This window comes from Biomphalaria glabrata, chromosome 9 (genome assembly GCF_947242115.1).
Source record: "Biomphalaria glabrata chromosome 9, xgBioGlab47.1, whole genome shotgun sequence".
NCBI lineage: Eukaryota > Metazoa > Mollusca > Gastropoda > Planorbidae > Biomphalaria > Biomphalaria glabrata.
Window position 1 is genome coordinate 37,539,619 of NC_074719.1, and position 15,367 is coordinate 37,554,985.

At 38.6% G+C, this 15,367-nt stretch overlaps 1 long non-coding RNA gene across 1 annotated transcript; it reads left to right on the forward strand.

Annotated features, from left to right (window-relative positions):
- Window positions 1-817: 817 nt before the first annotated feature.
- LOC106056352 (uncharacterized) lies at window positions 818-9,073 on the forward strand. Its single transcript, XR_008779822.1, has 2 exons — window positions 818-1,019; window positions 2,008-9,073. It is a non-coding gene; the product is annotated as an uncharacterized LOC106056352 (long non-coding RNA).
- Window positions 9,074-15,367: the final 6,294 nt, after the last annotated feature.

Below are 15,367 nucleotides of genomic sequence, written 5' to 3' on the forward strand. Positions count from 1 at the left end.
GTACAGAGAGACTGCTTACCGCACGCTGTCGCTGGGCAGGGAATGTACCCAGTATGGGGGACGACTGTACGTCAAAAGCAATCTTTTTTTTGGTGAGCTGAAAGATGGTCGGCCTCTCCCCTCGGGAACGTGTCAAAGACCATTTGAAATTGTCGTGTAGAAATGTGCATCGCACTTGGAACCCTAAAGCCTGCAAAAGCGAACAAGAGCTCTCTTTTACCGGCTTGAAAGAACGATGAACACCTCGCATACACCATTCTGTCTGGCAGGGCACATATCGCGTATTGGTGACAACCGTACGTCAAAAACAACCTTTTTTTTTTTTTTTTGGTGAGCTGAAAGATGGTCGGCCCCTCCCCTCGGGAACGCTATAAAGACCAGATTAGGGGCCAGCTTGCTTTAGCTGACATAGAAAAGAACAACTGACAGCAGGTGGCTTACGAACAAGACAGTTGATTTCTTAGAAAGGCCTTGGGATACACATTCAGACCAAAAGAAAATCCACTGCTGCGGACAGACGTGGACAATGATAAGATAACCTAAATGGACCACCAGAGGACAACGTAAAGTCTGTGCTGGTTGTGGCAAAATATGTTGGTCGCAGCTGGGATTGTGAAGCCACGCGAAATGCTGCACTCATCAATAATCTTTGGATTAGAAGAAAAGCCTTATTATTATGTAAGTACTATGGGGCTAGCGAGACACAGTTTGAGGATTTTATTTTGTTAAATAAATATTGCCAAATAGATATGTGACCTAAATCAATGTATAGGTATTAATAGCTAACCAATCCGGCTTTTTATTATTTTCCTTAGACTTTGCGTCATTTCGGGACTTTCCGAATGTAGCCAATTATCTGCGACTTGCAGAAATGGCTGCTTGCGTCATTCCGTAGTTCCTTGTACTCTCTAAACAAAATCTCTAATACAGTATTATATGTATAGTGTCTGGTACATTTCTTTATTTGTTGGAACTCCTTCAATGAAACTGTAGTGCAAGATGGAAACACTCAAGAATAAGTGAGTTTTTATTTAGACCTAATTGTTTGTACCCTTATCCTGTCCTATTATTTTGTAATTCTAAATATATAAGTAAAAAAAAATGTTAAGTAAATTATTTGAAATCTAAACGAAGTGTCATTCTTACAATAAGTGTGCATTTTTTTTTTCTGTCAACTGCAATAAAAACATGAATGAGTCGAAAAGAATTAAACTTTGTGAATTTTACAATTAAAATTAAAATTATTTTAGATATACGACGACAACCTTTCTGTTTCGGTTTTTTTTTTAAAAAGCAAGGAAAAATCAATATTTTGAATTTTGTTTCTTTTACTTATTACGCCAAAACTCGGTAAATAGTAAATGTCACTAACTTTATCGTAGTGAAAAAAACCGTGTGCTTCTACTGCGAAAAGTGAATTATAGTTTGCCACAGGAGATACCTCACTTCAAAAAGTCATATAAAGTATAAATAATTCAAGTATTAAAGTTTGGGGTGGGGGGGGGGAGGGAAAAACTATCTCGGTGAATTTTAAATGTATTGTTTGTATAAAGTTACTTCGAAGCGGCGACCCATAATGGGAACTAATTCAGCTTATTCCACTATTTCAGTCAAATACAAGTTCTTTCCCTCGTTCAAGATACCAAACAAAATAATTCATGACCTATCGTTAATTTTTTTTTTAAATTGATTCTTGTGTTGTCAGAAAAAAAAAAAAGCAAAATTTGAGCTTGATCCGAGATTGGTTGTCGGAGACAAAAAACGTTAACAAACTTTGACCCTATCGGCAGAGAGTGAGTTGATGTAAGCTCTGTAAACAAAACATCCTCGTTTTCTACAAATAAGATTTTGTGTTCTATATCATATCATCCCATTTATTGGCACCCTGGGATACAGCATTCTGATTTGTAAATATCTCTTAACATTGTACTAGATCGTAGTTATATTTATCTGTAATTTGTTTTTTGTTTTTTTTTTACTGTCAAGTTTTTTTATATCTACTTACAGGATTTATGCTGGGAGACTCTGGACTGTCATCCCCAGTGAAAAATTACCAGAGTTTGCGGTTGGGATTATTGTATTCTTGCTGTTTGTCTGTCATTACACGATGAATTCCTTTGGACACATGCATCTTCACCTGGAAGTCAAGTGTACCAAGGGATATTACTTGTATCGCTACGAGACCAACGAACATTGTTTCCCTTGCCCGTCGGGGACATTCCTATCCGAAATACAACATCGCCGTAGCGAGTGTAAGCTGTGCAGGCAGCCCTTGACTTGCCACCATGAAAAAACTCTGAGGATGTGTACTCCTGATTCGGACACCGTGATAGGCTGCGACAAGGGCTACTTCCGCTCCCCTAACAAAGACGGGAAGTGCGTCAGATGTTCATCCTGCAGACGTGGCTACCACATAGCCAAGCCATGTGACTCTACAGGTGACACAGTTTGCTGCCCCGTGCCCGGGATGACCGTCATCGCGGAAAATTCCGGAAAAGTTCAGTGCGTCTTTCAGAGATATGAAATTATAGAAGTAACGAGCTCTTCCAATGATGTGTTCATGATGGACCGCAGAATCTTGAGACGTGAAAAACTCAGATTAAAACATTTGAGAAAAGTTTAAGTCTAACTTTAACCCACGTTTTAATGGATAAGAACAGGACAAAACGCTGTGGTCTACTAGAGCAGTTTAGCACTTTATGGGCCCATAATTTATTCTGTTGTTTGTGACATAAATGGGGTGCGCTAATAGGGCAGTTTAGCGCTTTATCTATCCATAATATGCTCTGTCGTTTGTGACTGAAATACAGTGGGCAAATACAAAGTTGAGCAGCTTTTAAAGTCAAAATTTGTTCAGACATTTGCGAGTATCTTTTAATCAAGCATTTCTTGGCAGGCAGCAAATTGCTTTGTTACAAATGGAAAAAATTGATGTTTTTATCTATACTGAATAATGAATGATAGTGTCAAGTTAAGGAAGGATGATAAATCAATCAGTATGTGTACATATGTGTAAGCTTATTTGATGTTTGTGAAAGTAGCTTTGCTCCGTGACATACATTGGTGAGTAAGCTATAGCCTATAGTCCTAATGTTTGTACGTTTCTGTTTATGAAATAAAGTTGGTCGTTTAGGAGTTAATTAATTAATGTTTATCACATATAATAGTTTATGTAGCGTGGTGGCTAAGAACTATACAATTATTTAGCTTCCGAACCGTGGGATCCCGAGTTCCAATCCTGGTTATGATTGGGACTTTAAATATCGGGTTTCTTAGGTCGCTCCTCAGTCCAATAAATCTTAATGTGTACCTGACATACTTTGGGGAAAAGCATTGCCGACCTTAGACACAAGCAAACTAGGCAGCTGCCTAGGGCATCCGATTAGACTCAACGACATTTTTTAGAAAAAAAAAATTGAGAAGCATGGTTCAAATCTCAAATATAGCAGAACTGTAAGGCTCTATGTATAATAGCTTAGCTCTCTAAGTCTCAACCATGTTTTAATGTTTATTCGCGAATGTTTAGACTACACATGTTAGAAGACCGTTGTTTCTTCCTTTTGGTGAAATGTCGAAACATTATTTCTAGTCAGGTGATGATGAATCGTCCATAAAGCACATGATGTGCTATCGGCGCTATATGAATTCAACTTATTGCTTGATTTAGTTCTAGATGCAGGACGGTTGATAATAATTCTGATAATTCAGTGCGTCTTTTTCGGTCTTTTTTTTCCCCGGTTCATTTAGGGACAATCTATTCACATCACCTAGGCCTCCCTATTCATGTCACCTAGAGCCTCTCTATTTGCTTCGACTAGGGCTTCCAATTATTCTAAGACCGGCCCTAGGAAAGGTAAAATGACCATGTAAAATAAAAAAAAAGTAAACTTTCCCTTTCAGATCTTGCAATCTATGGGGCAGTTGATGTAAAGATCATCTGTTTCCGTGACCAAGGTTAACGAGGGCGTTTTTACATTTCCCTAACTAACGTCAGGTACCCATTAGAGCTGGATGGACTAGGAGGCGCCCAGAGATCCCGAAATTAAAAATCCAAATCTTCACCAGGATTCGAACCCGGGAATCCCGGTTAGGAAGCCAATCGCTATACCGCTCAGCCACCGCGCCTCCTGTTATGAACAAGTACTGTCTTTCAAAAGTTTGTCTTCCCATAATGTAAAAAAAAAACAAAAAAAAAAAAACTGTGATGTAAAGTTAATTGTAATGTAAGGATATGACGTAGCGGGTCAGTGTTCAGGCCTTCTGTAACCATTGGTCTCGTCACAGAGCACTGATCTTGCTACAGCATGAGAGATTATCTACACAAAAGTAATAATAATAAATGTAATGATGATAATAATAATAATAATAATGGGGATATTAAATCAATGGGGATGTTAAGCTAACTGTTGGAAGCTGACCCGAATGTAAATTTGATTTCAGTAATACAATACTTTTTCTTCCTATTAAATATAGGTATGTAGCCCCTAAACATTAACAGCCATTAAGTGTAGGCTTGTATGCTGTCATTGAATAATTAATTTGCATTTTTGTTTGCTGTACCTCATTCACCAATCGTAAACATACAACATTGAGTTACGTGCTTCTCTATCTCTTGCAAAATTACAATTTATTCTAATCAACAATGGTTATCACGTGACAGTTTTTTTTCCCATTGTTTTATCAATAATATCACGTGATCGTTCGTTTTGGTGAATGAGGTCCAGTGGTCGTTCGTGCCTATATATGTTTTGTACGGTGAATTTATTGCAATGCAACTCGTCACTACAGCTTTTAATAAAACTTGTTATCAGCATTTGAATATTTTTAAAAAATTAAGTTTGTTGATTTTTTTATGGACTTAAAAATATAAAATAACTAGCCATATAATGCCCGCGGGTCTTAATTTGTGTATCACTATCGATATAGTCACTGAGAGTGTTTTGTAAACAATTAAACGAAATAATAATGCTATAAGTAAAGCGAATGCGGAATGCATAAATGTAAAAATAGTATGAATGGAGCTATCAAAATAGCTAATCGACCTAAATCCATTTTTTCAAATAAAAACCTTTGCTTGTAGGCCTACATAATTAAAAAAAATGAAATGAATAGACATTATTTAGATCTTGAGCTAGAAATAGATCTAGACTAATCTAGAGTTAAATATTGGCTTGGATAGAGTTAGTTTTTCGCGTGCGTGGAGGCTTCGCTCTGTGCATGCGTGACCTATTTTGTTAGATGTACGCGACTTCATGAATGGGACTATATAAATATATGTCAACACGGCTTCGCAGTTATAGCGAACGAATGTATGAAAAATGCTTTAAAAAAACAAATGTGAATGTTAATTTGATTAAAATATAAAATTAATGGACTATAATTAGTATGCTCATGTGTTAAAGTATAAAACTATCTTTGGGAAGAGAAATTTAATTAGAGTTTTAGACCTAGGAATAGAGAGATGTGTAACATTTCGGTCTTGTCTAATGAAAAAATGTACGTCAGGAATTCTAAATTCGTAGATATAAGGAACGAATTTACGTAAAAATGCTTTTGAAACACAAATCTGAAGATTAATTTTTATTAAATAATCAAATCAAAATTTTGCATTTTCAAGGGTCAAAGTAAAAAACTATGTGCAAAGTGTAGTTTAAGAAAAATTAGATCTAGATGTAGATCCTTTCGATCTAAACATGGAAAAAATGACCTAGATCTATGAAATACTAATACTTTCATAGAGTTGGGCAACTTTTTTTTTTGAGGGTCTTTAGTTTGTTTTAGGGCTACTATACATACGTCACGATTGTTGACATTGTGTTTATGTGTATGTGTTTGTTATTAGTATGTAGAGTCATTCCCCTTGGTAAGAAAGTTCATATCAGAGTGTTGTGTGTAACCTCGTACTGTGAGGGTGTGTAAATAAATGGATTCTTGAATCTGGCGTTATAGTGTTGGCGTTGTATTATAGTGTAGCGTTTCTAGATTAACAAGTGGTAGCAGAGCCTGTAAGTAAACGTATTTACTTAGTTGATCCTATTTAAAGTGATAATGACTACAAGAATTGAGATTCCATCCTTTTTGAAAGATATGCCTTATGAATTATATAAGAAAGAACTGCTAGCGTGGAATGAAATCACGGAGCTAAAGAAAGAGAAGAGAGCGATAGTCGTAGCCCTTTCATTACCACAAGGCAGTGAGTCAAGGATATAAGAGAGAAGGTATTTGAGCAATTAGAGCTGTCGGAGCTCAAGTGTCAGGAAGGTTTCGAGAATCTGTTAAAATTTCTTGACAAGAACTTGGCTAAAGAGACCTGGCAGACAGTATTGATAAATTTGATGATTTTGAAAACTTCAGGCAAAGTGAAAATCAATCCATACGTGATTTTATCTCAGAATTTGACTAAAAGTATAGGAGATTAGAACAGAAACGAATGAAGATGTTACCTGAGATTCTGGCCTTCAAGCTGCTCAGAAAGGCAAGAATTACGCAAACTGAGAAGATGCTAGTTCTGACAGGTATGAACTTTGCTAACCGGGAAACGCTGTATGAAGAAGCAAAGGCATCTCTTAGAAAGTTCAAAGGAGAAGATAGTAAAGGGAAAAAGTTCGATGCCTGTATCAAACTTGAGCCAAGGTGTTTGTCTGAGAATGAGGAGGCTTTATGGGCGGCTGGCTACAAGAAACATGAAACGTTTAGCAGTTTGGGAAGACGAGGGGAACAACAGTTGAACCACAGCAGACGTGAAAACTTCAAGAGCTTTGAAAGACGAGATAAAGAGCAGTTGAAATCTACCAGCAAGCCGAAAGTGGAACATCATGAAAGTAGACTATATAAAGGTGGAAGTCACTTTAGAGGTGAAGGTCAAGTCAGAAACATTGCTCGAGATCAGTTCTCTCAAGCAAGAAAGAAAGGTTTAAACCCATTAGGTCGTGATGGAAATGTTTTGAGATGCTTATCTTGTGGGTCATATAGACATCTTTTGTCTAAATGTCCAGACAGCTGGGAGAACCTCACAGAAACTCTCAAAGTTGTAGAGGACGAAAAGGGAACTTGTCCGTTTACTGGAGAGATTTTACAACGAGGTTATGAGGGCAGTGCACGCTCCAGTAGAGCGATGAATTATTTTTATGATTGACAGTGGTGGAGAAATTCAAGGCTGACCTGCTTCTAGAATGTGCACGAATTTTGAAGCTACACATGTGTAGTAGAGTTGCTAGTATAGTTTGGACAATACTCCAAGGTCACGCTCAACGAGTTATAATCATACTGTGTGTGTGTGGAGATTACTTTCAGTTCCTGTGACTGAAAAAAAAAAACAAAGTGAACACAACTGTGTCGAAATATTAGGCAGAATATTTTGACTAGGTGACCTTTGATCTAGCGACCAGAAGGAAACATCTGTGTGTTAGTCTGAGACAATGTGAATCTATCTGCTCTAGCCACAAGTTGCTGTGTATAGAGACATTGTTCCTTAACAACTGGCATTACTTTCTCGTATTGCCTTTGAGTCACTCTTGATTCATACGATGCGCATCAAGTTTGAAAACAGCACTGCAACTGAGCAGATTGTTAACAGTTTCTCTCCCCTCCCCCTGTACTGTTACCCCACTACATTTGATCAGACTGCAGAGTATTGTCAACATTTCTTTACCCCACTACATTTAACCTTCTTTGTGTGGGAAGAACGTTTTGAAACCTTGGTGTATGAAATTATGTGTATTTCTGGTGAATGCCTACAACACCAACAGAAAGATGCTATCCACACTTGCCACTGTTAACATCAATGTAACCATCAGAGAATACAGAAATAGTGAAGAAGCAAGGTGGCGTCTGACAGTACAAGTCTTTTGGTGCGGCAGCTTTCCACCATAACATCCTCAGAACAATTGACTCCGTTCATGGCGTCTTTTAAGCCCTACATTCTTAGGATGTATGGCTCCATACCTAGTGTTTTAACCCCACCCCCTTCAATCCTCAGGACATTTTATTCTATTCCTAGTCTTATCAACCCTATGTCGACAACCCATTTTGACTCCATTCTATGTGCATAGTTTGACATTTAGATAGTTTTCAACTTACAGCCAATGTTGGACCGGATACGAAGGTACACCAATCGCCGTGATGAGTGACCAAGGCCCTGCATTACCAAACACCAAATAAGAATGCTGATCAGGTGAGATGGGCACATAAAGAAGACTGGCTGAAATCTCTGGCTGTTTCTTAGTAACAATCTTTTGTATATTGTGCAACATGATGCACAGTATTATTTTGCTCTCATTGTTATGATACTTGTTTTTAGTTTTAGTTTCGCTTGACACTAGTACTTTGCTTACGCTTCTCTGATACTTGTTCTTTTGTTTTCATTTTGTTCAAATTTTGAGCTATTTCTTGAATGCACACACACTTTCAGAAGACGTACTACAATTAAGTTATTTCTCTCCAGAATACTCCTTTTACCATTTGACATATAGTTCTCAAATCTATTCATTTACATGTGCAGGTCTAACATCATGTCATCTTATTGTATGCCATTGATATTCCTAGCCCACACTATTACATTATGCATACATACAATTTTGCTGTACACGTTTTATTGAATGTAATGCTAAGGCAACTCTGTACATACCAGACAGTGCTACATTTCTTTTTTAAAGTTGACATTTTGTTTTTCTTTATTCTCTACACATTCTCCTTGATGTTTGAGAAGATTGAATTGTATGCAGTAGACAAGGACACTTGTAAAGTTTGCTATCTTTTTAAAAAATTATATTTCGAGGTAGTCAGAGGTCCTATCACCTATTTTTGTTTCGTTATGTAGCCTATATGTTCAGTTTTACTTAGCCTTCAAAATACAATGATAGTTTGAAAGACAGGAAGAAATGAATGAAAGAAGAAACGAAAGAATGAAAGAAAGAAAAAAAAAAGATTGTAATTAATGTTGACATTGTGTTTATGTGTATGTGTTTGTTATTAGTATGTAGAGTCATTCCCCTTGGTAAGAAAGTTCATATCAGAGTGTTGTGTGTAACCTCGTACTGTGAGGGTGTGTAAATAAATGGATTCTTGAATCTGGCGTTATAGTGTTGGCGTTGTATTATAGTGTAGCGTTTCTAGATTAACAACGATTCCAGCTAGTATGCCTACGCAAGGAACATTTATGCCAAGTTTTATCAAGATTGGACAAACGGTTTTGATTTCTATGCATGACATACACCCATATAAATACCCCTTACCTTCTACTATATCTAAAATAATAATAATAACTTTCAAAAATTATATTTTAAATGTTTGTTTTTAATTTAGTTGTTTTTTTTACACAAAAGATCTTCATTCTGATGTTAATCACAGTTATCTGCTCTTTGTTTGCATTATGATGTTGAAGATTCGCTTTACAAACTTTACATTATTTAATTAAACAAAAATATACCGTAGGAGAAATGTGCAGGAAATATGAAAATCGTCAGAAAATGTAAATAGGAAGTTTGGAAATATTTGTGAAATAGATAAACAAAACAATGATGAGGAAGCTATATTTAAACCACAGAAACTTGAAACTGAAATTATTTATGTTGCCAACTCAAAGTTACTAATTAATATAAAAAAATCTCTACAAGCTTAAGATATTAAAATTTGATTTTAAAATATCAAAATTTGCACAACATTAATCTTCTATATAAAATCCTGGGCCCTGATCACTCACTAACTGATAATCACTAGCTCACCTCCCACTTGCCGTGGACGATAAAAGACGAACATTTAATCTGTTATTACTGAACTGAAGCTTAGAACAACTAAGCTATTTACAAAAATAAAAAAATCGCAGCTGTTAAATTTACCAAAAGTAAAAAATAAAGATTTTTTAAAATCTTTATTTCGATCCAGTGTGGGATTTTTTAGAGCCAACATTGAGTTTACCGAACGATAGTTCAGAGTGCATTTCTAATGATCAGGCAGCCACATTTGAATCTAAACTTGACACCAGTCGAATGATTCAGTTTTGCTAGTCAGGCCATCGCTATGTCTCGACACTTCTTCAGAACCGAGCTTCTTGTGCGAGTGCCTCCATCTCATTGAGCTAACGAGTCAATTGTTTATAATCTTACTTGATCGATATTTGATTTCCAGTACATGACGTCATATAGTTCAATAATAGTTGATTATCTAAACGGTAGCCTACGTCTAATATTGAATGATCTATATTTAGCCATGAGCTCACCAACAATCGCGTCTCTACAATATGTCGACAAATGACGTAGGTCTAGGAGGTCCAGTTACCATAAGTAGAACGCAATGATTTATTTTTTTTGGGAGGTTCTGAGTCATGACCGTTGTCATTAAACAAAGTCTGTTGACAAAGTTCGAATCACACTTGGGCATAACTTGTGTCTTATCTGTATTTATAGGTCAGTGATTCTCAAACAGAATGTATTGGGTAACTGTAAGTACTTCCTGGCTGTCATACTGAAAAAAAATATATTGTGGCAGTTAACAAAAGCAATAGGCATACTATATTTAGAATAGGGAATTACCGTTGAGTATTGTAGTCAATGCAGTAATCTGTCCTAGTGCCAGGCCCTGACTTGTTTCCTCTGTTACTTACTATGTAACTAAAAGAGGCACTTCAAAATAGATGCAGTGGCGTCGCTAGGTGGTGCTAGAAGTCCTGACAGCACTGGGTAACACAAACACCGGGTAACACTAACACCGGGTAATGCCAACACCGGGTAATGCCAACACCGGGTAACACAAACACCGGGTAACACCAACACCGGGTAATGCCAACACCGGGTAACACAAACACCGGGTAACACAAACACCGGGTAACACAAACACCGGGTGACACAAACACCGGGTGACACAAACACCGGGTAATGCCAACACCGGGTAATGCAAACACCGGGTAACACAAACACCGGGTAACACAAACACCGGGTAATGCCAACACCGGGTAACACAAACACCGGGTAACACAAACACCGGGTAACACAAACACCGGGTGACACAAACACCGGGTGACACAAACACCGGGTAATGCCAACACCGGGTAATGCCAACACCGGGTAACACAAACACCGGGTAACACAAACACCGGGTAACACAAACACCGGGTAACACAAACACCGGGTAACACAAACACCGGGTAACACAAACACCGGGTGACACAAACACCGGGTAATGCCAACACCGGGTAATGCCAACACCGGGTTAACACAAATACCGGGTAACACCAACACCGGGTGACATCAGTTGGTAACACCAAAAGGGACAAAACGTAAGAAATAAAGAACGTTTAAACAAGATTTACAAATAACGTTGGTGGGTAAAACCGTAGGGTCAATGCATGCAAGTAAAAGTGCAGGGTTTTAATATTTTCAGCGCAAAAAAAGACAAAAAAAAAAGACAAGAGCTATGAGCTGCAAACTATCAATAATCACAACCTTACCTTACCTGCATACACCTTAGAAGTATGAGGGGCGTAAGTGTTGCCGATAGGATTGTATGGTTTGGTCGGCTTTGTCCAAGATGAACAGTATCAATGCCAGGGTTAAAAGGTCCCAGTTTCGTTGGACAAGACATGTACTCTGCATGCCAGAAAATCGCCTTCCCAAACGACTTCATTACGGGGAGCTGTGCGCAGGAAAGCGTTCCCGGGTGTGTGTGTGTCAATACAAGCGTTATAAAGACACCCTTAAGAGCTCCCTTAAGGAGTGTGATATTGACATTCACGGCTGGGAAGCACTAGCTTTTGATCGCTCCTCATGGCGTGAAGCTGTGAGTCTAGGAGTCTCGAGATTTGAAGCAAGAAGAGTGGCCAGGGCGAAAGAGTGCCAAAGCAACAAAAAAGCTTATCTGCAACTGACCAAACCTACCCGCGCCACGTATGCGGCCGGCTTTTTAAGCAAAGATTGGACTTAACAGTCATCTCCGATCATAGGAAATGAGAAATGTGCTCTTCTTCGATCACAAAGGAGGAGCTTTATATTTATTGTTTAGCCGGCTTTGTCAAAAAAATTGACCTGGATGTATCCAAATGGAAATCTACTTATATGCATTTACTTTCATATTCCAGATTTTTATCTGTAAAATGTTTTACATGTTTCGGATGTTCCTTCAGAGTTGAAGATAGTTTACTTCCTAGTCCAAACCTCCCGCAGGACGACGGGGGATGGCAGCGGGCAGGGTTTGAACCCTCGACCGTCGATAAATCCGAACGACAGTCCAGCGCGCTAACCGCACGACCAGGCAGCCATCCAATCTATGTCGGATAGCTATAAATGCTACCTTTTGTGTGTGTGTGTGTGTGTGTGTGTGTCTGTGTGTGTGTATGTGTGTGTGTGTGTGTCCCCGAAGTAGACGATTCAGTAGGTCCATTCGTAGGTGGAAGCGGAAGGAGTCAGAAACGCTCTAGAAAACATCCAGAAACGAATTGACGAATGAACAGCGGCACCGGCTAATGTAAACTAATCCAGACTAACTATCCTGCCTACCAGCTCTCGAGAGCTCAGAGACGTGGCCTACCCCGCCGGCAAAGTCTATGGCGTACGTGGAGCGCCTAGAAGGAAAACACAAGAGACGCATGGTGATGCAATGGATTCCATTGTGGACTCAGAGGAAACGTCAGGGCAGACGGTCGGACAAAGCTAGAAACACATCTTGACCCACCAGAGGAGCAGTAAACAAATGAGTGTGCAAAAGCCAGGATTTGTGAATGGATCAAGTCCAAATGGTACGATAACTTTGACCATTTCAGCAAGGGACGGGAACTTTCTAAAACTTTCTAACAGGAAAGACGAGTGGTGGCAGCTAGGTTCAAGCAATTTAGGCACGTTTTCGCACGTGGCACTATGCAATAGAAGACTATTTCGCTAGGATCCAAGAGAACCACTATCCCAGATGTCGCCACCGCTACCAAGAAGGCGAGACAGTAGAACATATCCTTAATGAGGACAGGGTGCTCAGAAACTATTTCGAAGGTACGACTGGTCTTCTCAACGGTATAACTGGTGCATAATTCATGAAGCGCTGGTTGTGAATGTGTATGTGTTTCGTGTGTGAATGTTGTTCGAATTTTTAATCAATATTGTTTTTGTACAGTAGTTTCGCTGAGCTTGTCAATTGTAGTCAAACTGAATTTCCATTAGATTGGGTCAATAAAAATTATCTTATCTTATGCGGGGGTCATGCCCTGTACAGAGACAGGCATCCCCTACAGAACACTGCCAGATACCTGGACCGTGCTGCAAGAGAGTAATCATGGATCTTTAGTGCATGGAGGCTTACAAATGGTGTATCCGGTGTACAGAACATAGGAAGGTTTACGGTAATTTATTGTGCACTTTGTAGCAGTGAGAGCTCTTTCCCAATGTTTCTCTTTATATTTGATTACATTGTTCTCCCTTGAGTCCCCTCTAACTTCTCTATAGCATATAGAATTCTATTTCTGATTTACTGTATATTTCTACATGTGTAGGGCGTGATCATCTTCTTTATTGAACTAACGTCTGTATTATATTAGATATGGTAGGTATACACATATGTACAGTATGCAGCATATCTTTATATCCACATCTAGACGAAAAGGAGATTGCTGTGTTAAAAATGTATCGTGAGCATCTCCTATAAATAAAAATGCTCTATTGATTGTGTGGTGTGTGCTGAGATCTGTCAAAGTCTTTAAATTATTAAAATACAACAAACAATAATAAGAACCGAAATCACGCGACCCCCCCCACCACTTCAATACTGTATTTCTTGGAAAGTGACTAGATCTATAAATAGATTACCGGCCCTTATTCAGCCTTGACAACCATAAGCCACTTCTGCTAGTAAGTAAACAAGGGAACGACATAATTGTAATTGTTGATGAGACGCTCTTCAATCCATATCTCTTGCGGTAGAACCTTTCCCCCCTCCCCCAGGAGAGGACTGGCTATATGGGCCTGTGGGCAAATACCACGTAGGCCGGTACGCGATTGGGCTAGTAGAACCACTGAAAGGGCCGCGTTGCTGCCACTAAGGCTCGTATTCAATCAGGGGCGTAACTAGGGATTTGGGGGCCCGGGGGGATTGACCTCTTTGGGGGCCCCTTGCATTTTGACATTGGACATATGACATGGGATAATGTAGCCTACGCAAAAATATATAAGCCCCAAATCAAACTGGTTCAGTATATCAGTAAATTTAACAAAAAGTAATCAAGACTCTTTTAATGAATAATACCGTTGTTTATTAGTTAAATAATGCACAAGTGACAAATCTAAATTGATATCGCTTCACGTCGTGCATTCTGTGCAGCAAAGACATCTATAACATCAACTACATCGATACTTTCTAGTATTTGTGACTTCACTGACATTAAAGCCATGATAAGCCTTTCTTGTGTCATTGTGCTCCTGAGATAGCTTTTGATGAACTTGAGCTTTGAGAATGATCTCTCACATGACGTAATGGAAGTGGCCTGAGTTAGCAGTATTCGGAGGAGGTTGCAAAGTTTGAGCACACGTAATTACCATATGAAGCCTGTTTCCTCAATATGTCTATTGGTGATTGTATTACTGGTTTGTTGATGAAAAGTGCTCGTGCATCAATGACATCATTGAAAAAGCGATTTGCCATTTCTTTCATCATACAAACAGGAAAAGTAGCACAGTTTGTCATAAGCAGGTCTTCATCTAACAGGTGTCTTGGTTCAAGAAGAAACCCAAAGGTATCCATTTTCTTTCCAGCCTTTGGAATCTGTCCAGCACTTCTGTCGCAACACGTTTAAATTGCAGTTCTATTGACAGTCCTACATTAGAACTCAACTTCCCATCAAGTATTTTCTTTCTTCTGGTTGTTTTCATTACTGGGAATCCATAGTATTCACTACCTTCTTTTGCTTTTTCGATGGATTGGGTTTTTGTCAGATTCTCATCATTTTGCAGAAAGCATGAAAGGGTACTAATTTCTTTAGCAGCTTCCCGTATATGCAGTCCAGACTTTTGTAGTTTCTTCCGAACTGTATTAATTGGGCGCAGGAGCTTTGACCAGAATTCCAGATAGGCAAAAAAATCTTAATTTTCCACTGCATGAAGAAGGTTCTGTGCTAATATTATATGGTATTATGTCATTGTTGGTTATTTATGTTTTCTGCGCAAGCAAAAGGATTCAGAGCATACAAAAGTGGGAAAGATCCATATCTCGTTATGCTCGAGTATAGAAATACTCCGATAAGTGGACTGCCGTATTCACCATCACAACTGCTGACGAGTAGAAGACTCGGGGAATCATTCCAACTGATCCCAAACTATTGAAACGATTGGTAGCTGAAAATGCAGAGACATTACTCAACGAACGACAGATGAAAAGCAAAGTGAAATACAATGCA